Below are 26064 nucleotides of genomic sequence, written 5' to 3' on the forward strand. Positions count from 1 at the left end.
ATCCTTTCTGATGGCTGTATTATGTTGTTGCCAATAAAAATATATAAATTAAAAAAAAAAACGAAACCCGCCGCGTGTGTACGCTAGATATCCGCGTAACTTTACTGCTGCTCCCGATGAGGGGCAGGTCTGTAGATCTTGAGCTCTCGGGTTTATAGGATAGGGTGAGGGGGTCCAGGTCTACTTTGGCGGCCTGCAAGATGAAGAACCAGCAGGGCCTGAAAGACCTCACTATTAACCGGGCAAACTGGTGGACTAATCAGAAAACTGGGAATGTGCCTCACGGGAGCGCGTTTTAAAATCCTCTGACATATGCGGGCAAAAAATGGCAACGTCCTCTGGAAGGCCCGCGCACCCGAGCATTCTAAAACACAAGCACATAAGCGCGCGTATGATTAAAAATTCTCGTGTGTCCTCACTTTAAAAATATTTTTGGGTTTCCTACACACTGACAAAACACCTCCTGACCGATGATTACACCTCTGTGCACGCTGAAGGGATTAAGACACAAGCCAGTCCCTGTAAATATACAGCACGGGTCACTCATTTATTGGGCTTTAGTAAGCATCTTTAACATTTTTGTTCTAGAGTGAGATCTTCTCTATACTGTTTGAGTTCCTTCTTTCACTCATTGGGTTCTCTTATCTGTTGGTAGTTTAAACTCTTAAGCAGGTGTTGCTCTGTTGAGCTTCCTGCTCGCTCTTTACTTTTAAAAACCTACAGGTGGATTTTCAAAGGCGTTATGCATGTAAATGTAACATACTATCGTAGCAATTTTCAAAAGCTTTTTGCCCACCTGCACTTAACACGGATAAAACCTCTAGACAAACCAATGGCATATATTGCAGCAATTTTCAAAAGCCCATTTTCATGAGTAAAGTGCACGTAAATGCTTTTGAAAATCAGGTCTAAAGATCCTTTGTGCAAATCCCATGCTCTCGTAAACTCTGTAACTTTTTTAACCTCCACCAGACATCCTGGGAGCATATTCCACACATACACTATCCTTTCCGTGAAAAAATATTTCCTGATGTTGCTCCTCGGTCTAATCCCTCAGAGCTTCCTGTTCTAGAACCTTCTTTTCCTCGAAACAGGTTTGCTTCTTATGCATTAATAATACTTTTCAGTTACTTAAACGCAGTACCATGTCTCTCCTCCTAGTCTCAATTCATAGGGCTTCTGATACAGAACCCCCACATCATTTTTGTAGCCTTTTTCTGGATGGCCTGTGCGCTATCTATACCTTTCCAAAGGTAAGACCTCCAGAAGTGAACGCGATACTCAGGGTGGATAACTTTAAAAACAAGCGTGCATGCCTATATATGCGGCTATTTGGACATGTGTGTGCATGTAATTGTATTTTGTATCAGCACGCAAATGTGCCCAGACTGTATAAAATGCATTTACATCCAACCAACAACATTTTCACGTATCTGAAAGATACATGTCATTATTTTCAACATAGCTAGATAAGTTTTGACATCTGGCTATGTGGCGACAAAGCCACAAACAGAAAAGTCTCAAAAAACACTACTTATCCAGCTAAGCAGTATTGTTTAAGAGTTATCCACCTAAGTAAGATAGCTAGATAGCCAGACTTTATCTGGCTATCTTGCTTTTTCAGCTAAGTAGAACTTTTTTAAGAACAATCCTGATAAGTGGTGGATATCTGCTATGCACACTTATTTGTTTTCCTAATTGTCATCGTTTATTACACGTGCAAATTTAACTTGTGTATTTTCCTTAGCACATGGCTTTTCTGACATGCGTGCGTGGAAGAAAATTACCAGTTTTACCAGTTTGTCCAGTCTGTCTCTAGTCATCAAGACCCCCTTGGTTCTTCAGCCTAAACTCCCCGCCAGTTTATCCAGACCCCACACTCAGTCAGTATTTGGCGATAAAGATTTTTATCCTGACTTTCACCAGAGAAATAGCAGGTGCAAATATGTGCAATTAAAGGCCGTATGCGCATCACTTTTGCGGGTTACAAAACAGCGACTTAAACGTGTAAATGCTGTCCCTACCCGGGAACACTCCGTGTTTTTTTTTTATAGACACATTAATTTGCACACCATTATTTGCGCACGCATGTGTTAATCTGCATGTGTGGAACTCTTTAAAAATTCACCTGTAAGTGCGATCTCACTAATGGCCAGTAAGAACAGTGCAATGATCTTCTCTTTTCTAGTTATACCACCCCCTCTGCAACTTAGCATTCATCTTAACTTTGGCCTCTGCCTTCTTGCACCATTTCACTGCTTTGAAATCATCGGACGTGATCAAGCTGAGGTCTCCTTCCAGGGTTGAGGCGTTCAGTTTCTCACTCCTTAGTATGTGCTGCTTCCTTGGATTTCTGGGCCCCAAAATTCATAATTCTGCATTTTTCTAATGAAGCTTAGCTGTCAAGCAGTCAAGTGGGAGTAAAACCTTTCTTATTTCATCTGTTTCCTCAGATATGCCTTACGATGCAGATCTTAGAATCATCCGAAAAAGGACAGACTTTTCCTCCTAACCCCTCTGCATTATCGCTTCAAAGATGTTGAACAGGTTGACTCCAGGACCAATCCCTGAGGCGCTCTGCTCATTAACTTCCTGTCTTCAGAGTGAACTCGATTTACCCCTACTATCTGTCTATTTTTCCGCAACCAATCTCAAATGCAGTTCTCCACTTAGGGGTCTTCCCCCAGTCTGCTCACTTGTTTTAGGAGCCTTCTACATGGGGCAGTATCAAAAGCTTTGCTGAAATCCAAGTAAATCATCATCCCTTGATCCAGTTCTCTAGGGTCACCCAGTTGAAGAAATCAATCACATTTGTCTGACATGATTTCCCTCTGATAAATCTATGCTGTCTTTGGACCTTGCAACCCATAGGATTCAAAATGCTTCACTCTCCTTTCCTTCAGAAGAGTGTCCTTTAATTTTTCTACCACCAAAGGGACTAACCTGTAATTTTCAACCTCCTCTCTAATTAACACTTTTAAATAGGGTCATTTTCAAACAGTGGGGTGAATCTTTCAAACGAGTTACGTATGTAAAATTAGCCTATATGTGCATACGTAGCTTGTACTAGTGCACATGCTGTTTTATAGACATCAAAAATACGAACATATTTTTGCTGTCAAGCGCACATTTGCACATGCAAAAAAAGGGAGATCTAGGGGTGTTCTGGGGAGGGACTAAGAGGTAAGTGCATAAGTTGCTATTTGATAAGAGACTTCTGCGAGTACACGTGGTAACTTATTCACTCTGTTTTACACCTGCTAATTATCTCGCACAATTGATATCAGACGGGTCTGCTGTCAATTACTGACTAGCTGGGTGGGTGGTCTTGGTGAACTGTTGAGGCTGAAGAATTAGGAGGGTCTTGATGACCTGGAAGAGGACTGAGTGAACTGGTGGAGGAATCAGAAAACTGGGGATTTCAATTGAGCATACCTGTTTTAAAACATATCAACTTGTGCACATAAATCAGGGTTTGATGCAAATAAGTTGTATTTTTTTTTTTGCGCTTAAAATATATGTGCAATGGAAACTATTCTAAAGATCAAAATCACAGAGCATATAGAAAGACACGGTTTAATGGAACACAATCAGCATGAATTTACCCAAGGGAAGTCTTGACTCACACATCTGCTTCATTTTTTGAAGGGGTTCATAAACATGTGGATAAAGGTGAACCAGTAGTGCATTTGGATTTTAAGAAAACATTTGATAAAGTCCCTCATGAGAGGTTTCTAAGAAAACTAAAATGTCATGGGACAAGAGGCGATGTCCTTTTGTGGATTACAAACGGGTTAAAAGACAGGAAACAGAGTAGGATTAAATGGTCTTTTTTTACAGTAGAAAAGGGTAAACAGTGGAGTGCCTCAGGGATCTGTAATTTGACCAGTGGTTTTCAATATATTTATAACTGTTCTGGAAAGGAATATGATGAGTGAGATAATCAAATCTGCAGATGATACAAAATTATTCAGAGTAGTTAAATCACAAGCAGATAGTGATAAATTCCAGGATGACCTTACGAGACTGGAAGACTGGGCAACTAAAAGGCAGATGAAATTTAATGTGGACACGTACAATGTGATGCATATAGGGAAAAATAACCCATGCTGTAGTTACACAATGTTAGGCTCCATATTAGGAGCTACCAGCCAGGAAAAAGATTTAGGCATTATAGTGGATAATACATTGAAATTGTCGGCTCAGTGTGCTGCAGCAGTCAAAAAAGCAAACAATGTTAGGAATTATTAGCAAGGAAATGGTGAATAAATCGGAAAATGTCAAATTGTCTCTGTATCGTTCCATGGTGAGACCGCACCTTGAGTACTGTGTACAATTCTGGTCGCCGCATCTCAAAAAAAGATATAGTTGCATTGGAGAAGGTACAGAAAAGGGCAACCAAAATGATAAAAGGGATGGAACAGCTCCCCTATGAGGAAAGATTAAAGAGGTTAGGGCTGTTCAGCTTGAAGAAGAGACAGCTGAGGGAGGATATGATAGAGGTGTTTAAAATCATGAGAGGTTTAGAATGGGTAAATATGAATCATTATTTACTCTTTCGAATAACAGAAGGACTAGGGGGTACTCTATGAAGTTAGCATGTGGCACATTTAAAACTAATCTGAGAAAATTCTCTCTCACTCAATCACAATTAAGCTCTGGAATTTGTTGTCAGAGGATGTGGTTAGAGCAGTTAGTGTAGCTGGGTTTAAAAAAGGTTTGGATAAGTTCTTGGAAGAGAAGGCCATTAACTGCTATTAATCAAATTTACTTAGGGAATGGCCTCTGCTATTACTGGCTTCAGTAGCATTGGATCTTCTTAGTGTTTGGGTACTTGCCAGGTTCTTGTAGCCTGGTTTGACCACTCTTGGAAGCAGGATGCTGGCCTTGATGGACTCTTGGTTTGACCTATTATGGCAATTTCTTATGTTTTTAAATCGGCAGGTGGAGGAGTTGGTGCTGAGAGGGCAAAGTAGCCAGGGGAGTAGGGAGAGTGAGTGGAAGGGACACTCTTATAGTGAATTTCTAGGGAAATTCTGCTCAAAATATTTAAAATTCTGCATCTTTAAGTAATAACTTTTTTCTGTATTAATTTCAAATGTAATCACTTAAAGACTCACAAATTGTACCAAAATATACGTGTAGCTGGAAAAATTCAAGTCGGTGGAAGGTACGTGTAAAAACCACAACCGTGAAAAATAACTTACTCACCAAAATGTATATCTTATATTTTGTAAGATGTGACCATCATAATAGGGCATATGTCATACTGTGTACATGACACACTCAATAACTATGCCAATATTGTATAATCATCGGTCATTTTAAATTCATTTCTTTTGCATCAATAAAATTCACTCATATGTGTTCTAAGTGTCCAAATCAATATTTTACTTATTCAAGATGAACAAAGTTTTGAAAAGAGCTACTTAGCTGTGCAAGCTGAGATCCGTTTGTTGTTGTTTTGTTGCTTTTAATTGAAGTCCATGAAACGACTACATGCCCAAAGCAGACATTGTAATCTAAGCTGCTGGGCATGTAGTCGTTTCATGGACTTCAATTAAAAGCAACAAAATAAAAACAAATGGATCTCAGCTTGCACAGCTAAGTAGCTCTTTCCAAAACTGTGTTCATCTTGAATAAGTAAAATATTGATTTGGACACTTAGAACACATATGGGTGAATTTTATTGATGCAAAAGAAAAAGAAATTCATTTAAAATGACCGATGATTATACAATATTGGCATAGTTATTGATTACTTAAAGACTGTCATGTAAATTGTGTTATTTTGACCAATATAAAGTTTGCAGAATTTTAAGTTTTTGTGCACAGAATTTTAAAGTTTTGGTGCGGAATTCCCCCAGGAGTAAAATGCTGCGATACTGAATTTCTAAAATAAGAACATATCTCTGGTTTTGAAGTAAAGAAAGATAAGTGTGACACTAAAAATGTAAATGAAAATCTGAATATTTGCAACCAAATCAAAGCCTCGATCTCTGGGTTTACACATTGTTCTCTACTTTTTTTGGGAGGTGTGGGAAGGCAAGAAAAGGCTAGCGTTTCATTGCATTTAATTATATGCTTACATTATTTTAAAAACAATTGTAGGATCTCTCTGCTTTTCTAGTCTCATTTCTCTGGGTTCTCACAATGACACAGATCTTGCATGCCGCAGCTTGTTAACTTGAAGGATTCTTACCAATTCACTTTGAGGCAGATTTTAAAAGACCTACGTGTGTAAATCCAGCTGGATTTACGCGCGTAGGGGGGGTACGAGGACTGAGCCTATTTTGCATAGGCCCGGCGACGCGCGCTAGCCCTGGGATGCGCGTATGTCCCGGGGCTTAAAAAAAGGGGAGTGGCGGGGCAGTCTGGGGCGGGGGCGTGGCCAGAGGCCTCTGTAGGGCCTCTAGACTGGGGGATCATGCGCTGGCACTTGGCTGGCGCGCACAACCTATACCTGCACAGAGACAGGTGCAACTTGCAAAACAAAGGTATGGGGGGGTTTAGGTAGGGCTGGGGGGCGGGTTAGATAGGGGAAAGGAAGGGAAGGTGAGGGGACGGAAGGAAAGTTCCCTCGGAGGCCGCTCTGATTTTGGAATGGCCTCGGAGGGAACAGGGAAAGCCATCAGGGCTCCCCTAGGGCTCGGCGCGTGCAAGATGCACAAATGTGCACCCCTTGCGCGCGCCGACCCCGGATTTTATAACATGTGCGTGGCTGCGCACGCATGTTATAAATTCGGGCATAGATTTGTGTGCACTGGGTTGCGCGCACAAATCTACACTCACGCGTACCTCTTAAAATCCGGCCCTTTATTAGCTACCACAAACCAGTGTTTTGAATGCAATAATTTGTGGAGAAGCACCAATAATTTTAAATTGAGAGCGGCTTTTAATTGGGACTCAGAGTACCTCCATCAATACCAGGGTGATATGTTCACCCCCAGATTTTACCACGGATCAACCTTGCTACCGCATGTTGCATTATACATTAGAAGAGTTAATATTCCTGGTCCAATTCTTCCAGTTGAAGTTAAGGCCCATTCTAACTTCAGTGAACTGAAATGGAATACTACAAAATACTTCTGCTAGTAAAAAAGCCAAGATCAACATATATAATGAACTGCAGATAACTGCCTATAGCTCCTATGTGTGTGCCGATATTGCAAGGCCACTTTCTTGTTTTTCCTCCTCTTACCAAAACAATAGGAGGCGCATTTCTTCACAAAGCTAAAACACATCCTTGGTGGAAAGTTACAGTGGCTCTGTCCAGAGTTCAACAGAACGTGACCATGATTGGCAGGGTTAACATCACCCATGATTGTTAAAGACATACTGCTGACAGGGGCAGTTAAGATGGCGGCTTAGAAGTGGCCTTGTTTGTTTGTTCTCTCCGATTTAGAGTTGCTTTTGGAAGATTTCTTCGAATATGCCTTCCAAGCGAAAAGAGAAGGTTAGGGTTTTTCCTCCTGATCTCTCTCCTTCCCCAGGACAGCAAACTATTACTACCCGTTGGCCACTGCAGCGGAAGTTCAGAGAACCGAAGAGCCCCGATGTGTGGAGCAGCACGGGAGAGTCGCAACTGCTGGCGGGGGAGATGTCTCTAAGCCCCCTGCTGAGTTTACCTCCGCTTACAGAGGTGTGGTTCCTGCCAGCTTGACTGCTTGCGGTGACAATGGAAGTGTTGCCATGGCGATGGAGAAGTCCTCGGCTGGCTCGGCGTCTTTTTTGCGGAGCTCCCCTGCCTTCTTGGATACAGCCGGTCATGGTCTTGTGTTTGCTTTCTCTCCTTTGGGGAATGATAGGATGACTGCTGGGATTTCTTCTCCACAGACAGGTAACCGTGAAGGAGAAGGTAATGATACAACTGGCAAGCTCTTTAAAATTCCTTCTTTTCCGGAGACTGTGACTTTATTTTCTATCAGCGACTCAGTTGTAGGATTTGGGAACACTCTCAATTTAGTCAATAAGAAGATTGATCTCCTTTCTACTTCCACTCAGGAAAAAGTTCAGGATCTTCAAGATCAGATTTCAGGTGTTTCTACAAAGATTACAGGACTTGAAAACTCTGTTAAAGAATTGTAGGCTTTCATTTCGGCTACTGTGAAAGATTGCAATATGGTCTCTAACCGACTGGAACATCTTGAAAATAAAGCTAGACGCCTTAATCTTCATTTAATGAACTTCCCCAAAGTTGGGAGAAATCTCTTTTTCCACTTTAAAAGGATATTTTCAAGGGGTCCTAGGTTTCTCATCAGATCATTTGCCTTCTGTGAACTTTTGTCATTTTCTTGCTAAGAAGGCTTCTGTTTCTTCAGTGATTCCTGAGGCTCAAGTTCTGAATTTGACTGAATTTTTGGAAACGTCTTCTCCTGAAGTTACTGATAGATGCACTCTTGTGGTTTCTTTTATTTCTTCTTTTGATCTAAGTAATGGTAATGCGAAGCTATTTTCATCATTTTTCTGTATTATTCAAGGTCAGTCATTGAGAACATTCACTGAATTAGCTCAAGTTACTCAATTCCTTCGTTTTTTCTTTTAGTCTAAGATACCCTTGTAAGTGCATCATCAAATGCAGGAATGAATGCTTTATCTTCTTTTCTCCTGAGCAACTAAACTCTTAGTGGGCTATATATTTTTTTTTCTGCTAAATTCAATCTATGCTAATAGTCAATTTTCTTAACTTTTTTCTTTCTTTTTTCTTCTTTTCTCCCTTAAAGGTTTTCCAATCCTCTCCCCCTTTTTTCCTTTCTTCCCCTTTTTGCACTATTATATATTGGATTTGAATATAAATTATTGTTTATTTCTTCATATTTTCATTGCTTTGTTAATGTAATACCTTGCTTTTATGAACAAAAGATTCTCTTTTGTTTTGTGTATTTTGAAAATTCATTAAAAAAAAAAAAAACCATGCAGCTGAAAGAGTGTGAAACGTGAAATAAGACGAGAGGAACTTTGGAGGAGTTACCATCATCACCATCATGAAGCAAATACAGGTGCAGACAGGTCCTCCGGCCCCTTTGGATCTGCAAGAAGCAGCTTGACCAACGGCCAACACATCCTACTGTAGTGCTTGGGATGATGAAAAGTAGCAGATCCTTCCTTTTTGATTAAATGCCCTCTCTCTGATGATCTCAAGTGAGTGGAAACTATCTGCACAGTGTTGGGGGGGAAAAAAAAGGGAGGCACAGAACAGTTCTCCCTGTGTGTCTCAAGGCTCCATTATGTGTAGGGCTGATGATTCCTTCAACTCTTTCTTTCAGAAGATAACGGGGTCCATTTAGAATGAGAAAAGTGGATGCTCCTCCACGTTGATCCTCAACCAGCATGGCAACGTGCGGGACCTGTGATCCGGAATGCACCCCCCTACTCACAGCTCGCAGCTAGACCAGAGACTCATTCAGAGAGTCTCAGAAGGTCGCAGCCTGTGAGCATGCACTGACCCGCAGGCCCTGCCCTAACTCTGCTACTGCTTTCCTGCTTGAAGGGTATTTAGGCTGAGAGAAGCTTAGGGAGAGGAGAAGTCTGCTAGTTTGTTTTGGTCATTACCTGGGCTCATGTAAATTCAAGTGTTGAAATAGGGTCATATTGGATATAAGGTTGAGACACACTGATATATTGGGATTTCTAGTCCCATGGGATCCCTCTTAAAAATATTTAAGGTCACATTTTGTTGCTGCTGTGGCACAGGTGCCACTAAATGTGTATTTTTATGGGGCTACATGTTTGCAGAGATTTATTTTGTTTAGTGTTTAAAAGTGCAAAAGTCCAGGCTAACTGGGCAAGCCTGGGCAGAGGTTGTTGGCTGGAGGACACTTTAGGGTCAGAGTGATTTTTTTTTTTTTTAATAAAGGTTAAAAGTTTATCCTGTGTCCTGAGCTGAGAAAATTTCAGAGAGTGTTCTAGGACGGCCCCAGGGAGCCTGTGCATTGACAATGATTGAAGTTGTGTGTCTGGTATAAGAGTGTGTGTGTGTGTGTGTGTGTGTGTGTGTGTGTGTCTCTGTCTGTCTGTCTGTCTGTCTGTGTGTGTGGCCTGTGAAAGGGGCCGGTCACTGAGGAAGGAGCTCAAGGGTTAGGAGAGTCCGGAGGGTCCGGACCACTGAGAGAAAGAAAGGAGAACAACTGGTGCTTCACCCTGTGAGCACTGCTGGAAGTGGGCAAGAAGATTGCCTCGGAGAAAGATTACATGAGAGTACCATCTGCTCTCTTGGATTTAGAAAATTGCTGCGGATAGAAGTCAAGGATTACTGAGAGAGAGAGAGAGAGGCTCTGAACTTGGAGAGTTCTCTGTGGAATTGCCTTGGGTGAAGGGGGCGTTGGCTGGGCCTCAGGGGAGAGGCTGCAGCTGGCTGTTTCTTCTCAGAGCCATCACAGCTGCTCCAGAAAGGAAGGGTCGGAAATCCTAACAGCTTCTAAAGAGCAAGTGGCAATTTGAGATTTCTGTGTCAGAAAAAGGCACTTTTTTAAAGGAGTTAATAAACATGTGGATAAAGGTGAACCGAAAGATATAGTATACTTGGATTTTCAGAAGGCGTTTGACAAAGTTCCTCATGAGAGGCTTCTAGGAAAAGTAAAAAGTCATGGGATAGGTGGCGATGTCCTTTCGTGGATTGCAAACTGGCTAAAAGACAGGAAACAGAGAGTAGGATTAAATGGGCAATTTTCTCAGTGGAAGGGAGTGGACAGTGGAGTGCCTCAGGGATCTGTATTGGGACCCTTACTGTTCAATATATTTATAAATGATCTGGAAAGCAATACGACGAGTGAGATAATCAAATTTGCAGATGACACAAAATTGTTCAGAGTAGTTAAATCACAAGCAGATTGTGATAAATTGCAGGAAGACCTTGTGAGACTGGAAAATTGGGCATCCAAATGGCAGATGAAATTTAATGTGGATAAGTGCAAGGTGATGCATATAGGGAAAAATAACCCATGCTATAATTACACAATGTTGGGTTCCATATTAGGTGCTACAACCCAAGAAAGAGATCTAGGTGTCATAGTGGATAACACATTGAAATCGTCAGTGCAGTGTGCTGCGGCAGTCAAAAAAGCAAACAGAATGTTGGGAATTATTAGAAAGGGAATGGTGAATAAAACGGAAAATGTCATAATGCTTCTGTATCGTTCCAAGGTGAGACCGCACCTTGAATACTATGTACAATTCTGGTCGCCGCATCTCAAAAAAGATATAATTGCGATGGAGAAGGTACAGAGAAGGGCTACCAAAATGATAAAGGGAATGGAACAACTCCCCTATGAGGAAAGACTAAAGAGGTTAGGACTTTTCAGCTTGGAGAAGAGACGACTGAGGGGGGATATGATAGAGGTGTTTAAAATCATGAGAGGTCTAGAACGGGTAGATGTGAATCGGTTATTTACTCTTTCGGATAATAGAAAGACTAGGGGGCACTCCATGAAGTTAGCATGGGGCACATTTAAAACTAATCGGAGAAAGTTCTTTTTTACTCAACGCACAATTAAACTCTGGAATTTGTTGCCAGAGAATGTGGTTAGTGCAGTTAGTATAGCTGTGTTTAAAAAAGGATTGGATAAGTTCTTGGAGGAGAAGTCCATTACCTGCTATTAAGTTCACTTAGAGAATAGCCACTGCCATTAGCAATGGTTACATGAAATAGACTTAGTGTTTGGGTACTTGCCAGGTTCTTATGGCCTGGATTGGCCACTGTTGGAAACAGGATGCTGGGCTTGATGGACCCTTGGTCTGACCCAGTATGGCATTTTCTTATGTTCTTATGTTCTTAACTATCCAGGACCCTCCCCCCGGTGGGGTCATAAGTGAGAAAGGAAGAGGCTGAGAGTTAAGAGGAGTGAGGAGTGGATTTGAGTGGGGGAAATAGAATGAGCCAAAGAATCAGAAGTTGTGTAAAGGTAAACCGGGCCTTGCGTGCGTTGGGAGTGACCTCTACAAAAACTGACCACAGGGGAGGTAAACTGGGGTTTCAAAAGAGTTGGCTGCAGGAATACCTTTGAGAAAGAGGAAGAGTTTGGACTGAATTTTTGTGATCTGAACAAAATGGCCAGCGATATGATTACGACTCTGGACTGTGCAATAACTACGAAGCTGTTTTGGTTCTCTCTTTTTAGTGTACTAATAAAGTTAAGCTATTTGTGGAGCACAAGAGACTCGTGGACCTTGGAATTTTTATAAATGTGCCTTCAACAGGATGTCCTGTCCCCAGCCTGCCCCCCGGAGAGACAGTACACCCCACCCTGGGGGGGAGGGGGGTTGGAAAGGTGGCCCCCTTGGCACGGAACTTACACTACTCCGTACGTAAGCAGTGCCAGACTGATGACATCTTTCCAATATATCGAGCTCGTGGTTGTGTTTTTAGGTGTTCCTGTATCGTGCAACCCCCACGTCACAAATGCACCGAGTGATGTTTGCAGGTCTGTGTGTGGGGGGAGGGGGATATGAAGAATGCATACAAGCGGGGGCTTTCTTGAGCGCTGACACTAGAGGCTGAAATAAGTGGATGCACTAACAAATGGTTCTATTTTCCTTAAAAGCACAGAGCAATGTCAAAAGCTTTTCCAGAGCTCCCCAGCTGCTGTCTGACAAACAGCAAGATACCACCGGAGGGTCTGCTCTGCTTATACCACTGCGGTTTGAGGCAGAAGAGAGAACACATGGAAATGGGTCAAGATGAGGCCAGAAACAATTCGGAAACAACTTTTCTAGTATTTGTGATCCAACCAAGGTGAAACAGAACTCATCTGGTGGCATCCCGGGACAGAGGATATCTGTGTGACGTGCCGCAGTGATTTACGTTCACTCTGAGCAACAGTGCATCGGGTACAACGGCTTCCAGCCAAGGAAGGATAGATTCAGCCTTGCTAAGGAAATGATCTCGACGGTATCTGGGGGACAGCTGCCCAGTTCATGTGTTCTTGCTGCAATGGGAACATTGCATAAACATCTTCAAGAGGAAAGACATTGTGGGCCGGATTTTCAAAGGATTTACGCTCGTGGGGAGGGTTACGCGCGCCGGGCCTATTTTAGAACGGCCCGGCGACACGCGTAAAGCCCCGGGACGCATGTAAGTCCCGGGGCTTTACTAAAGGGGCGATCCGGGGGCAGGGCGGGGGCATGGCCAGAGGCCTCCGCACGGCAGCTGTGCCGGTGATCGCGCGCCGGCAACTGGCCGGGCGCACAACTTACTTCAGCCCCAGGGCTGAAGTAAGTTTTAAAACAAGATAAAAAACAAGAAAACGTATAGGGGGGAAAGGGCGGGAGAGGTAGGGGAAGGGAAGAGAAGGTGGGGTGGGGGGGGGGTAGGGAAGTTCCCTCCAAGGCCACTCAGATTTCGGAGAAGCCTGGGAGGGAACGGGGGAAGGCAGCACGGCTCGGCGCGGGCTTGGCGCGCGCAAGGTGCACAATTGTGCATCCCCTTGCGCGTGTTGACCCCCGATTTTATAACATGCGTGCGCCTGCGCGCGCATGTTATAAAGTCACATGTCCATGTGTGCGCACCGGGTAGCACATGCACATGGACGTGTGTGCGTATCTCTTAAAATCTACCCCTATTTTTTTTGTTTTCCTGCATTAAACATCTTCCCTTGGACAGTCACCATTCTGCTGTAAGCATCATAACGTAACTGGATCTTTCCACTGATCTCAGTGGAATGACGAAGACCGAAAGCTCACGATACCTCTTCACCTCTCTCATAAAGTATGCTTGGCATCCATTCCTCAGTGAACGATGGTGGTTTTATTGCAGCTATTCGTGAAATAATAATAATAGGACATTTCATGGTACCCAAGACCTAAACACCCATATCTAACATAGGGGGTCATTTATCAAAACGCGATCGCAAATTGGAGGAGTTAGGGGAGGAGAGAGAGAGAGATAGAGAGAGAGAGAGAGAGAGAGAGAGAGAGAGAGAGAGAGAGAGAGAGAGAGAGAGAGAGAGAGAGAGAGAGAGAGAGAGAGAGAGAGAGAGCGCGAGCCTGGCCATAATATCATGGCCCATAGGTAGGTATTTGTATCCCTATGGTAGGGCCACCTAGTAACTCGAGGTGGGGATTAGGTAAGAGTGTAGGGGTGTATCTTATAAAATCCAGCATACTTTTGTTTGCGCCTGGTGCGCGAACAAAAGTATGCGATCGCACAATTTTTTTAAATCTACCCTTTTGATTATTTTTGTGGGAGATTATTTTCAGTTCATTCCGTTTGAACTGAAAATGGCCTAATTCATTGCATTTTTAGCATACTACCATATGATAGGTCAAAGTACTGTACGTACTCTTATTAAATAACATTTCTCTTGTCATTTCCTGCTAAGATATATATATTTATTTATTTTTCTCTGTGGAAAGCTTTTTGTATGGTACAAAGATAAATTCCCAAAACATATTTCAGCTTTCATCAGTTAATGCAAAGATCAATAAACCAATACAACTCTAACAGCATAATCACATGGCAAGGGCTCAAGTTACACAGCTACACTGCAAATAAAAATTCATTTATGTACAATTCTGATGGCTGGGCAATTTAATGAATCATACTTTTAACTCACAAATTTTGCCCCAGTTTTTGAAGTGAAAAGCACGCACGTTTCACTTGGAAAATTATCCCCGCACACATTTATACCTGCTAATCTGTGTGGGTAGATTTGATGAGAAAAAGATCATGCACACCTTTTGGAAATGCAAAAGTATACACACAAGGGTAAAGCCGTTCCTTCCCCCCAGGAGCCCCTCTTCCCACTATGGGTAAAGTTGCAACATGTTGTGGCACTACACATGCAAGCTGCCCGCGCACAGGGAGGGGCTGTTTTAAAATAGCCCTTTTTCTGCTGGTAAAGCATGGCTTTGAAGATCACCCTGACATAAAATGTATTTCTGTCATAGTTACATAAAAACGCTGCTGAAACAAAGCTTCTTTCTGAGGTTTGCTGTAGGATTTCCAGTGCTAAGCTAAATTGAGACTAGCTGCTACTAATAAAAGTATCTGCAAGGGAATATCTTTTTGTAAGTCAGGGGGCATCTCCCTCAGAATACAGACAAATCAATACCACTAGCAGTTCCATAGGCATTTGACTATTCCTTACTTCAGTATATACTTGAGAATATACATCTATCTACAAGGTAGGGCAGATCCATTAGATGTGGTAGAAACATTCTCTTTCCCCACAGTGTTGGTAACTATTTTCTGAAGTGACAGACGACTGAAAAAGTTGAATTTTTCTGAGATATAGTTCCACAACTATATTAATTTGTAGTTTGTTTCCTGGGTCGCGGCATGCCCAAAGTTTCTGTAGTTCTAGTCAAAATTTGTGACATTCCCAGTATCACTCTCCATGTCCCATGTCCTATTCCTAAGACCTGTTCATATGTCAGTAGAGGGTCCCCTGCTATTCCCAGCAGCATTTTGTAAATCCTTTGACGTCGGCTTCTTAATGACACCTTTAGCTTTTTGAGACCTCTGTGCTATCTGCTACATGAAGTCTTAAAGTTCAACCACTGTTTGAGTCATGTTGCCAATCATAGATTAGAAGGTAAGCCATCAAAATCTAAAGGTCTCTGGGTGAGTAGACATAACCGACCATTCTTAGGAGCCCGGTGTATGACTGATGTGGAAATTCCAATTAAGTAAGTCATTTCTGCACTGGGAGTTTAATTACATTCTAAACTTAGGGCCTTATTTTCCAAACATATCGCACGCGGTAAGGGACATTTCGCACGCGGTGTCCCTTTTCGCGTGCGATACCAAAATGGGGGCGGAGTCGGCCCCTGAAGAGGAGGAGTCGAGGCATCACCAGGGCCGACTCTGCGATGACGGCACGCACAGCAAAAAGGTAAGTGCCTTTTCGCTGCCTATTTCGCTCCCAATAGCTACACCTCCTATGGTGGCGCTTTTGGGTGCGAAATCGGCAGCGATCGCACCGTGACGGTGCGATCGCTGCCGGCTAGCTCAGGCCCGCCCCCCCGTTTTCGGCCCCCCCGCCCCTCATCTTCTAAAGTATCGCAGGCCCTTAGTCTGATTTCCCAAATTTTATCATTTAATGGGACTTGTATTTTTCTATCTGAGATACAATCATCATTTACAACCATTTCTAGGGAATCAAGTTTTACGAGTGCTGGGTTTACTCTCTTGTGATGCTGTGGTTTGGCCATTGTAATTCCCTCTGTCAGGGCATGGCTACGGTGGCTACGGAACACCATGGCATAGCTGATGTACGGGTTAAAAAAAATCTGATCACATTACACCGGTGCTTCAGAAACTACAATGGCTCCCTTTCTTTACGAAGACTGAGATATAAGACGTTGTGTCTGATATTTTGTGCTCTTCATATGGGCCTTCTAGCTTGTGTGTCAAATCTTAATTCCTTATGCTTCAAGGAGCACGTTACATTTCCCTCAGTAGGAATTACTGGTGGATTCCTCTTCCGTCGGCTATTAGAATGGAACAAACTAGTCAGGCTGCATTTAGTTATCAGGCTCTTCATCTCTGGAATGCCCAACCTTTGGACATTCGTCTGGACCACAATTATCGCAAACGTAGGAAGGCCCTGAAGGTGTGGTTTTTTTAGGCAAGTCTTTGATAATGAGATGGCTTAGTGGATAGCGGACTAAATTCAATAGTTAGATATTTTTTGTGAAAAGTAACCTTTGTTATTTAACTGAGTTACTTTATATATATCATTCTTTTCTCAGTTGCAGTTTTTAAATATTGTGTTTAAGTCTGTTAATTATGTATGGCACTTTTTATTGTAAACTGCTTGGTTGTGTTCCTCTTTAAGTGGTATATCAAATTCAATATATAATAATAATTTTTCCCTCGTAAGGACTCCTGGTGAGAAAGTCTTCAGCTGAAAATATTTAAATACCTGCACCTATGTGACATCACTTATCTCACTGAGCTGCTGGGCAGTCAAAATTTCCATGTTCTTCTTCCCCCCTCTCCCCCAAAGAAAGCCATATGTCCCATTTTGGTTACATGAACATTTTGTCATTGAGACAAATAAGAGCGAGTAAAACGTTTCCAGATTTCTCAATTTCTGCAAAGGGAGGAGGGGGGCTAAGGGGAGATGGAACAGGAATAATCACCGCATTCCATGTATCCAGTGTCATAGAAACAAAAGGGCGCTAATCACACTCGTAAAACACCCGCCTGGCGCCCAAAGCCGAGCGTTCTTCTGCAGAAATAACCCTTTTTTCCAAGGGTACCCAGTCCTTGTCCACAAACTAAGAGGCTCAGGGAGGAGAATTTTCCAAGGCACTTAGCCGATTAACTAACGGGCACATTTTTAATCGCTGGAGCGCGCAAATCCCGGCAGATACGCAGAAGTGCCGACAGAGGAAAAAGGGGCGGCCGGGAGTGGGGTCTGGACAGGACAGGGGCCGGCCAAGACAGCGCCATTAAGACGCTGTCCCGGGGAAGCGTGTGCCAGAACACGGAAATTACTTCCCTTCCGAAGAGGAAGTAAATACAGCAACAACAAAAAAAGAGGACAGGTAGGGGTCGGGGAGGAGAGGGGAAAAGGGAGGCAGAGTAGGGAGGGGGATAGGGAAGTTCCCTCCCAGTCCGCTGCTTATTTGCAGCGGACTGGGAGGGAAATGGGAACGGGGCCGACTGCGCCGCCGCACGTATTTCTTTTTTTTAAATCAACCCCCTTCGTGCGCAAGTTGCGACCCACATGCACGTGCGTGAGCCGATACAAAATCAGGCGCATGTGTGCGTGCGTTTATCGTATTTTATAACACGCGCGCAGTGATGTGCGTGTGTTATAAAATCAGCGCGCCCGTGTGCGCGCGCCGGGAACCGCGCACATGGACGTGTGCGCGCCTTTTAAAATCCTAGCTTTAAGTAGTTATCCAGCTAGATTGCCCAGACTGAACACCATCAATTATTATTACGAATGCTTAATTTGCTTTTTTTTTATTTATTTATTTATTTATTTATATATAAATAAATATATATATAAATTTATATAAATATAAATTTATATATAAATAAATAAATAAATAAATAGTCATTTAGTTTTTTTAATATATAATAAATTCAATGCACTTCTCGCCATATTCAAATTTGCATTTATGCATTTGTGCTAAATTCCTTCGACAACATACTGGTTTGGTGTGCTTATTTGTCTGTATCAAACCCCCCTCTAGCCACGTACTGATAACAGGCATACTCTGTTACTAGTCATTTAATTTGGTTAATTTATAATATTATATTTGGTATATCCATTACCATTTTCAAATGTGTGTTTAAGCATTTGTGCCAAACTCCTATAGTCACTTGCTGATAAGAGGTGTATTGTGTTGTTATTATTATTATTATTTTCTGGTTATTAGGCATTTGTAAAGTGATACGGATTTGTGTCTGCCTGTTGTCAGTTGCATCCTATTGGCACTTTTTGTGCTCTTAAGTCTTTACGTTGACAGCAGTAAGCCTTTCATCTGACATGATGTTGAGGGATGCCCGCTTTCAGTTTGTTACACTACGATTAGATAAATTATTATATTTTCCTAGGTACGTGCCTTTAGGGGTAGATTTTAAAAGGAGCGCACGCGGCGTACAGGTGCGCGCGGTTCCCGGCGCGCGCACATCACTGCGCGCATGTTATAAAATATGATAAACGCATGCTCATATGCACCTGATTTTGTATCAGCACACACACGTGCATGTGAGCCGCAACTTGCGCACAAAGGGGGTTGATTTAAAAAAAATATGTGCGGCGGCGCAATCGGCCCGTTCCCATTTCCCTCCCAGTCTGCTCCAAATAAAAAAGGCCTGGTGCGTGTAACCCTTTTAAAATCCGGCCCTTAATGTTTTCTACTTGTATGAGTCGTTTTGATGGTTCCTAGAGACTCTTCACTCATATTTACGTGTGTATATTTTTATTTGTAGGATTGCCCCTCCTGATGCAGCTTGATAGTGAAACATGGCCCATGTCGGGGGATTCAGTGTGAGCATCATATATTGGTGTAATTTGGATATCCCCGGAATGTAATAAAATATGAATATTTTTGTTCTTTGTATGAAGTAGTTGGGATGATATGATTTTGTAAGGTGATCTTTCCCACTTTAAGGTGAATTTTAAAAGCCAGGTGTGTGCCGAAATTAGGGGATGCGCGCACAAACTGGGCTTACACACGCCCACCATATTTTCAAACCTCCAAGATGCAATATACGGCATTGCCGTTCATCAAAATGGCACCGTCCACTGGGGTGAGTGTGCTGGAGTTTCCAGAGGGACCCCAGCACACGGCGTCAGTTTAAAGAAGAAAGAGAAGAGGACGGCATCGACAGAGCTGCGAGACCTGGGCTCCAGGCCTGGACCTGACCCTAGACCCAGGTATTGGAACCCTAGACTGAGGTCACGGCGACTTACTGCGGCCTTGGCCCCGTAATTTATATGGGTGGGAAGGATGGATGGTGGAGAGGGGACAGGAGGCCTTGGGAGGCCCCTTTCTTTTTTGGGTCGGTTTTGTTTTGTTTTTTTTAATGTTTATACTATTTTTTTACACGAATGAAATGTTTTTCCCCGATTATTCATGGGGAAAAAAACCCCCTCAAAAACAAACCGCAAAAAGCAAAACCACATTTCTTTGTCCCTGCACACCCCTGTTTGTCATTCTATTTTAGTGTGGCCAACTTTTCCACAGACTTGGTCTGGTCACTGGAGAGGGGGGGGGGGGGGCCCTTTAATTTGCATAAATTTGCTCCCAATGCCCTTCAACTTGTATTCATACTAAGTACCCCGCAGTTCCTGCTATTCAAGCTCTTAGTCACACACACACACATTCTCTTTCTCTCTCATACACACTGACAAGCATATGCTCTCTGTCACTCCCTCTCATTTAAGACTGGGCCTCCTCATATGAAATTCATTTGCACCCGGAGCCAAGTCAGAAACGGAGTACAAGTCCAACGCACCATCATCACCCTGTGCCTTCACGGCCTGCCTGCAGGTCTTCCTCCATGGCATCCCAGCTCTATTAATTTCACCGACAGTCGGGCATATGAACTCCTAGTCCCGGTCTGCACCTCCTTCCATTGGCTGCATAGCACCATGGCTGATTGGCTGACGCACCTGCTTCTCACCCCAGGGGAGTGAAATGATTGGCACGATTGCTGAGTGACGGATTTCTTCCTCCTTTGGCCACGTTGATGGGGCGGGTTGGAGTCTACCAATCATCCCTTTTCCTTCTGAATGCTTGGTTAGGCTCAGGTTCGTGTAGCAGACCGGACACTACAGTGTCCAGTTACCTTTGTAACATTTGTAACAATTAATTTAAAATCCGGTCTGTCTGGTCCAAAACCAGGCAGTTGGCCTCCCTATTCTATTTTTGCCTTGCTCTCCTCCACATGAATGTCAATTAATGTGTTCACTAGATAGTGCTCATGCTTTGCTCTTTCCTTTATAGCTTGCAAGGAATCTATCTTCCTCCTAGCTTCCCAGATATTACATTGTGCTTTAATTTGGTTCCTTTCTTCCCTTTTGACTTATTTACCACCTTCTGCAAGGCTAGGAACTGTCCTTTTATTATCACCTGAAGCCCTAAACCATTTCCTTCATTAATCTCTCAAAACAATTCTGTTGCATGATTAAAGATCACATCCCTCTAAGTTTGGGCCTTAAACAGTCGTCTAGAATCCAATGTTTCTGGAAACTGTGTGGCCAATAGAAGATGTGCACCGGAAACAATCTTCTTTTTTTACATTTTGCTTCTTTGTGGTGGGGGAGGGTTTTTTCTTTTGATGTTTATTTCCCTTCGTTTCATTTATTTATTTGAAATAAAACAGACATTGAAGAGAACAGGACAAAAATGAAAAAACAAGAGGAAAATAAGGGGCCAGGTTACCCCTATAACTGAAATCAAACTCAGTACTGTAAACATTTTAAAATTTCATCCCCAGAAGCCTTCCCTATGCTCCCTTCTCACCGTATGCATCATTTTCATTCTGTGAGGTCTCCAAAATCCAAATGGAGCAGTGTTAGGTGCTTCTGAAAAGGTTCCTACCTATGAAGCTCACTGGTAGAATTATTGAAGGTTGCTGACCTGCTGAAATGCTAACATGTAGGACAAAGGTCAAAAAGACCTGAGTTTATTCTTAAGTGTCATGATTTACAAGAATCTCAGCCTCATTAAAATCAAAGATATAACTGAATTAGAAAAGGTACAGAGAAGGGTGACCGAGATGATAAAAGGGGATGGAACAATTCCCCTCTGAAGAAAGGCTAAAGCAGGGGTCGGGAACCTATGGCTCGCGAGCCAGATATGGCTCTTTTGATGGCTGCATCTGGCTCGCAGACAAATCTTTAATAAAAAAGTAAAAATCTAACAAAACCCCCCACCCTCCTGATGCCCCCGAAGACCTCCAAATTAATTTACTACAACCCCCCACCCTCCTGACCCCCCCCAAGACCTGCCAAAAGTCCATGGTGGTCCAGCGGGGGTCCAGGAGCGGTCCGGGAGCGATCTCCTGGACTTGGGCTGTCGGCTGCCAGTAGTCAAAATAGCGCCGACAGCCCTTTGCCCTCACTATTTCACTGGGGTCGACCAATGGTGGCGGTAGCCCCTGTGACATAGTAAGGGCAAAGGGCCGTCGGCTGCCAGTAATCAAAATGGCGTCGACGGCCCTTTGCCCTATGTCACAGGGGCTACCGCCGCCATTGGTCGACCCCAGTGACATAGTGAGGGCAAAGGGCCGTCGGTGCCATTTTGACTACTGGCAGCCGACAGCCCAAGTCCAGGAGATCGCTCCCGGACCCCCGCTGGACCACCAGGGACTTTTGGCAGGTCTTGTGGGGGGGGGGGGGGCAGGAGGGTGGGGGGTTGTAGTAAATTAATTTGGTAGGTCGTGGAGGGGCATCAGGAGGGTGGGGGGTTGTAGTTAGTATGGCTCTCACAGAATTACATTTTAAAATATGTGGCGTTCATGGCTCTCTCAGCCAAAAAGGTTCCCGACCCCTGGGCTAAAGAGTTTAGGACTCTTCAGCTTGGAGAAGAGATGGCTGAGAAGAGAAATGATAGAGGTCAATAAAATAATGGGGTTGATTTTAAGACCCTCGCACGCACGCATTCATGTGCGCGCGGTTGCGTGCGCATATGGACTCAACTACTTTATAACAAGCGTACGTGCTATAAAATACAATATCCACGTGCACATGCAGGGCGGATTTTAACATCCATGCGCACATGTGCGGGTGGGTGGCTTCCTCCACGTACAGGGGGAGGAAATTTTAAAAGGCCATGAGCGGCGATGGGAGTAGGAATTCCCCCAGTTCCCTCTCAGTTCGCTCCAATTAAGGAGGGAACTTCCCTATACCCCCACGTAACCTTCCTACCCTATCCCCTACCTAACCTTCCTACCCTTTCCCCTACCTAACCTTCCTATCCCCTACCTAACCTTCCTACCCTTTCCCCTACCTAACCTTCCTACCCTATCCCCTACCTAACCTTCCTACCCTTTCCCCTACCTAACCTTCCTACCCTTTCCCCTACCTAACCTTCCTATCCCCTACCTAACCTTCCTACCCTTTCCCCTACCTAACCTTCCTATCCCCTACCTAACCTTCCTACCCTATCCCCTACCTAACCTTCCTATCCCCTACCTAACCTTCCTACCCTTTCCCTAACCCCTTCCTAGTTACTTTTGTTTTTTTTTTGTTTGGTTACATACTGCTCCTTGAGAGCAGAAGTAATCGCCACGCGCCAGCCGGCTTCCAGCGTGCGCTTCCCCGGGGCACTGTCGAACGGCGCTGTCCCGGCCCGCCCAGACCACACACCCCCGGCCGGCCCCTTTTCAAAGTCCTGGCATGGACGCGCCCGTTGTAAAATGCACATGGCGCACACAAGGCCCGGCCACATGCATAAGCCCCAAAATTTACACACCTGGCCCTTTTAAAATCAGGCTGAATGTGTGGCATGGATCGAGTAAACGTTAATTGATTGTTTAAACTTTCAAAGAGTACAAAGACCAGGAGACACACAATGACGTTATTAGGTAATATTTTTAAACTATGAGAAAATATTTTCTTACTCAATGCATAATCTGGACTGGTGCCAAGGGTATTAGGCACCCTAGGCGAACCTTCTGTCTTGTGCCCTCCCCCCCTGGTCCAGACTCCAGCTCTGGCCCCAATCTCATTCACTAAGACAGGCCCCCACTCTTACACACACTTGTCTCATTCACACATGCACCCTTAGACAGGTTCCCTTTCTTTTTCTCATTAACACCACTGCTCTCTCGTATATACACCATCCCCTCACTCTTATTTCTTATTGTATTATTTGTTGTTTTGAATAAAAAGAATTTTTCTCTTCAAGCTGTTGGCTCTAAGCTTTTATTCAACTCCAGCAGTTGGGTGGTAGAAGCCAAGGAGTGAGGGGGGAGCTGCCTGCTTGGTGAGTGGAGATGAAGGTCTTATCCTTGCCCTTATCCTCCCTCAGCAGTTGACTGTCTCTCCCTTTCTCCTCTCCCCAGGTAAGGGAACCTCTCTGATCTGGCCTCTTGTCTTGCTAACCAGCAGTTGGAAAAAACTTCATTAGATATTAAGTTTATAGATTCTGTTAGATTTCAGTTGGTTATGATAACCTCAGTGGATTAGGCACACAAGGGTTCCACCATTTTTACAACAACTGGCGGGTACAATTTGCACCTGGGATCCGTTGGGCAGGCTTTCCTGTTTAAGTTAAGTTAGTTGAGTAAAATTAAGTTAGTTACATTAGCCTAGTTGACAGGAACAGCAACATACGTTTAAGATTAAGGGTAGCTAGGCATAATGTGAGATTTCATAGAGGAAGGACGTCCATTTTGTGTGTGTGTGTGTCTGCTCTGTTTGATCCATGCATCTGTGTGAAGAACTGCAGCATCTGTCAGTGTGAAAGCGGTTGAAAAGCTTAGAGTTTGTTTCACGTTCAGGGCAATGTGTGATGCTGCTTATCGGTGTGTGAAGGAATGGGCTGTTTTTTGAAGTAGGAACAGTTTTAACGGTTTTCATAGATTTAAGGTTGTTTTAATAGTTCTAAGGTGTTTTCAAGTCTGTCTGTGTGTGTTGTATGTGAATTTTGTCCAAGCACGTGTTGCAATGTTACCCTCCCCACATGATAAGAGAAAAAGGCTAACCTCCACATTCTTTCTGACCTTTGAACTACATGTTAGCATTTCAGCAGGTCAGCAACCTTCAATAATTCTACACCATTTATTCAGGGCAGTTTCACAGCAAAAAAAAGCAACCTTTCAGGTCACCCTAGCAGCATTGCTCCTGCTCTGTGAGTCTTGATTTGAAAATGGTGCCGGCTTTAGGTAAGAACAGCTGTTTACCTTGAAAGGCATGAATGCAAGTAATTATCAGTCCAGCGCTTTGGGCCTGGGTGTCCTTACCTCTGTGCGATCTTTCCGGCTATAATTTATTTATTTAGCAAATGGAAAACTGTAAAGCCAAGCAATGGCCATCCTTATTTGAGTTCCAACTGATCAATTCGCTTTTTCATGTGTAGATGTCTATCATCCACTACAGTACCATGATATCTGTGGGAGGATCCCCACTGTGTCCCCGGGACCCTCTGGCTCTGAACTTCCCTGCGCTTTCTGTCCTCCAGGCCCCTCTTGTCTTTACTGGAGCTCCTGTATTTTTTTGGCTCAGGCAGCTTAATTTATTTGTAAAAGCCAGGCCTACCATCTATCTGCTCTCTAAGGCTTAGCTCATTCTGCTCCAAGCAACCTTTCCTATTTTTTTTTTTTTGGCACCCTTCTGCCAGATTAGGGATTATTTCCGACTTCTCCGTGCACAGCGGCTGAAATTCACAAAACAGCAAAATCAGCCTCCATTACTCGACTGCTGCTCTCACTGATTGTTTCCATTTTTTACAGATTCAGCCCCTTGCATGATTGGATTTCTACATTTTGCCAAAATTCCTGTGTAACTTGACTTAGAGTTCATTCCCACATATAGTGATCTCATCCAGAATAAATGAAAAATGCTCACTTCCAAGGAAGACAGAAAGAAAGAGCTGAAGAATAAAAACAAAATGTCTGCCTTGTTTTCATCCTTTGCACTTTAACCCCAGGGTGGCAGCACTTCCACCGGGGGCTGGAGGACATGGGAAAAGATGGCTTCCGACCTACAACACTTGCACACTGGCATTCCTTCTCCTTTCTGCTCTGGATGCACACAGTTTCTCCGAGGCTCGCTTATTCCAGGCCGTATACCTTTTCTTATTTTAAACCAAACATCTTTCTTGGGCAGGCTATGGCCATATTTAATCCATATTTCTCAATAGCTTATTATGGCCATGCAACTTTTGGATTGGTAAGTCTGTCTCATGGTTCGTTTATAAGCAACAGTGATATACTTCCTATATCTCTTTATGTTTCTGACACTGAGTCTTCACTGGGATTAATCTCATTACATCTCTGACTGGTAGCTCCACTAAGTTCCTTTTGTCACTCAGATGCTCAGCACCTTTCCAGAGATGTTTTCCCATGGCAAGCATGTCCTAGTCATTTCGGATTCCACCGCTTCTTTTTAATCTGGGTAGCACTGTTTTGTACTTTGCTGTACCATTAGGCTCCACGTTAGATGCTCTCCAATCAGTCTGACGACCACCCAATCAGTTTCCCATCTCTGCTCTTGGGGGGGCTGCACCGCTCTCCTTTCATACCCCAGCCCCACAAGGTTCTCTGAGGGCCACACTCAGGTTTTTTCATCCACCGTCTCACCCCCGCTGCCCTAGACATCATGTTCTCTCGCTTCCCTTCTGTGCCTTCAGGAATCTTCAGCATCAGTTGTGCGGTTTTACCTCCTCTTGGTGCAGCATCGATTGCCCGGCTACTGACTCTATTCACCCAACCCACCCCTTCCTTTCCTGCAGAGGAAAAAAACTGTACTTCCGCTGCATTGTCTGTCTCACGTCCATGGCGGGTGCCCAGCTTCAGTCTTCCCCCAGATTTAAGCTGCCTTTTTCATTCTCACCGTTACGTCTCTTGTGCTTTCTAGGTGCTCTACCACTTTCTATAATTTGTGTCTAGTCAGCATATTTTAACTCGGAGGAATGGAAAGGTATGATTTGCAGG

At 43.6% G+C, this 26064-nt stretch overlaps 1 protein-coding gene across 1 annotated transcript in view; it reads right to left on the reverse strand.

Annotated features, from left to right (window-relative positions):
* CNTNAP5 (contactin associated protein like 5) overlaps nucleotides 1-26064 on the reverse strand; it is a 690244-nt gene that overhangs the window by 63229 nt on the left and 600951 nt on the right. The window lies entirely within an intron of this gene.

The sequence above is a fragment of the Rhinatrema bivittatum genome, chromosome 6 (assembly GCF_901001135.1).
Source record: "Rhinatrema bivittatum chromosome 6, aRhiBiv1.1, whole genome shotgun sequence".
Lineage (NCBI taxonomy): Eukaryota > Metazoa > Chordata > Amphibia > Gymnophiona > Rhinatrematidae > Rhinatrema > Rhinatrema bivittatum.